A 2,912-nucleotide genomic window follows, 5' to 3' on the forward strand; every position below is an offset into this window, starting at 1 on the left:
GAGGTGGGACCGTCTCGCTCCATCCTTACGTGGGTCCTGGTTTCTGTCCGAACGAGGAGCACTCGTCCTCTTCCCGTGACTGCATGTTTTGAATTAAGTCATATTGGAGACATTCAGGAAAGTGTGAAGTAATTTTTATTTAGAGGATGAAAAAGCGTGGGGGAAATAGAAGATGATTTGGTGAAACGGCGCTGTCCAATATTAGTAACTGATTAACAGGAAAATATAGAGGAGTCTGCAACCATGAGCCATGCGAGAGCGCTGCCAGGACTGCGAGCCACATTACTCAGTAAGTGGAAAGTCCAGGTAAAGCCCATCCCCTGGCTACACATGTGGTAGTGATTTGGGCAGATCCTCTGTCAAAGCAGCTGACATCATGGCGAGAGGTATTTACAGCCGACAAGGAGAGCTCAGCGCGGACCTTGGCCCCCCGCCCCCCCCCCCTTTTTTTTTTTTTGTTGTTTTATTCTGAGCTGTTATTATAAAGTATTATTTATGAAGTGGTGAGAGCATGAGCAGCACAGCCCTGCCAAACTTAAAGCACTTTTCATTTAACAGAATGAAAATTATTTTAACATGAGTATCTGAAGGAAAGATCCGCGGATTCTGGACAGCTTTATAGAGGCAGGCTATAAATTCTGAGTGCACAGACATATTTTCTTCACCAATAGGCTTCTCCTCACCTCTGAAAGTTTATTTTCAATAAACACAAGCTAAACCTCCGATAGTTTCCAGAGGAGGATGTTAGCAGCTATTACTGTATCTAATCAACCGTGATCCGTGGATCGTTCCAGCGAGCCACTTAGAGACATGTTTTCGTGCCGTCCCAGCACTGCGCTGTTGCACAAGCTTCCCCTCCAGCTGCCGGGGTCAGGGGAGCATCGCTACGGGCTCATCCATCCCTGACCTGATCCGAGGCCACCGCAGCAGCAGGGCTGGCTCTGCTGACATCCCTGAGCTTTCCGTTAAGCTGCAACAGGACAAATCTCTCTCTGGTGCACCCACTTAACTCCTCTGACAAGGGTCAAGCTCCGAGTCCATGGGAATGGGCCAGCCCAGGCTGTGAGTGGAGCCTTCGCCCATCCCGAGCTCCAGCAGCACCACCAGCACGGGCCCCAGCTCCCACGCCAGGGAGGGCTGCTCGAAGAGGGAAGGGGGACGCACCCCCTGCTCCCTTCCCCTCCCACGCTGTCACTCTGCTGCGGCCACCTTTGGCAGCGGTGGGCTGCTTGCCCCCACCCCAGGCGTGGAGCACCCCCTGCAGAGAGCAACCACTTGTGCCTCGGGCGATTTGGGAACGCACTTGAACCCTGCCCTGCCAGGAGCCGTCTCCTTGTCTGGACGTTGCATCCACGTGAGCACAGGCGGTAAAACATCATCTGCGTGCGGCTGATGCCAGAGGCACCCTGCTCATCTGTTTATTCAGGAAGACATTTTCCTCTTTTCCAGTCTCCTTCTCTCCTGCTCTTTATCCCTGTGATTGCTGGGGATGGGTGGCAGTGAGGGGGGTGCCCTGGTGAAGTGACGTGCCACATGCTGCTGGGGGAGTGGAGTGATGCTCCAGGCTGGACTGGGCCAGCTGGAGGGGATCAGGAGGCAGAGGAACCCAGCAAGGGGGTCCCAGCGCCGAACCTGGATGATAAACCCTGTGGATGAAAACCCACCAGAGCCCCCACTGCTCCCGTCCTGCCACCCGCCACAGCACACTCCTCGCCAGGACCCAAAGGCAGTGGAAACACACGGTGGTTTTCAAACGTGCAATTGGGTGTTTTCCGCTCCCAAAAGCCAGCGATCAGTTACGGGCCGGTGGGGCTGTGAGGCTCTGGCCCGCGCTTGGGTTCATTTTGTGTAGGGATGGAGACCCAGGGTTTCAGGTGATCTCTGGTTCTGGCCCTCAGAGGTTACCTGCTGACACTGGGATGTTTTGCTTCGCTTCCTTGTCTGGGCCAAACGCAGCCAGCGGGGTATTTATATTTCTTTCTCACATAGCTTAGAACGCCAATTGCTGTCATATTATTTTTGTTTGGGATTTCATGTCAGTTCAGTATGCTACTGAAATGTATCCTCCCCACAGACGAAGGCTGTTGGGAAACCACAGGCTTTGTGAAATTCAAAATTGGTAAGCAACAGAATTATGAAACCACAGGAAATGAAATGAGCAATTCCTGCAATTCTTGCTTTTCCCCCTCAACTCCTCCATTGCTTTTAGAAAAATGTGCATTAAATAGGGTGTTAGCAAATGCTTCCTGTCCTCCAGTAAGGTTCCTGGCTTTCCCAGTGTGGAGTGGGTGCTGAGAAGGATGGAGGGGAAGAGCTGTAGAGGGTAACGCTGATTCATAGACACCACAAAGCTGGGAGTGAAAAAACCCCAAACATCAGGATCAGTGGGAAGAGGATGACAGGAGACCCCCACAATGACAATAGGCAGCGACATCTGTGACCCACCCGCACACAAGATGTACAGCGATGGCAGTCCAGTGGCTTGGAGAGTGGCGGCTCCGTCTTTGCTCCTCTCGATGTTTTATGGGTTGATACTTCATCTTGCTGTTTGCACCGCCACAGCGGGATGGCTCAGTGCCGTTGCCGCTCCTCTTGTCTCCATCTCACACCAGGCTGTGGGACTGCCCAACCAGTGTGGGTGATGCCAGCCCCGTGCCTGGCACCGGGCAAGCCCCGTGACCACTCCGTCAGATGGGTGTTGGTCCTTCCCAACCTCACGGGGAGGAAGTTACTGGTTTGGGGCACGTTAACCGCCGCAGCGTGACTCAGAGCAGATGCAGCACGGCTCACAACACACCTCCTCGCTGTGTCAAGCCTGGTCCCATGATGTAGAGCCTTGGTGTCCTTCATCCTCTCTCAACTTCTTGTTGCAAGTGTAATTACAGATTAAGTGGCAAACTGGCTGATGTGAT

The 2,912-nt window shown here is 53.2% G+C and overlaps 1 long non-coding RNA gene across 1 annotated transcript; it reads right to left on the reverse strand.

Moving 5' to 3' along the window:
* Positions 1-1,543: 1,543 nt before the first annotated feature.
* LOC121085033 lies at positions 1,544-2,670 on the reverse strand. The gene is made up of 2 exons (XR_005826930.1): positions 2,446-2,670; positions 1,544-2,351 (listed from the first exon to the last, which is right to left on the reverse strand). It is a non-coding gene; the product is annotated as an uncharacterized LOC121085033 (long non-coding RNA).
* Between the last annotated feature and the right edge of the window lie 242 nt (positions 2,671-2,912).

This window comes from Falco naumanni, chromosome 3 (assembly GCF_017639655.2).
Source record: "Falco naumanni isolate bFalNau1 chromosome 3, bFalNau1.pat, whole genome shotgun sequence".
Classification (NCBI taxonomy): domain Eukaryota; kingdom Metazoa; phylum Chordata; class Aves; order Falconiformes; family Falconidae; genus Falco; species Falco naumanni.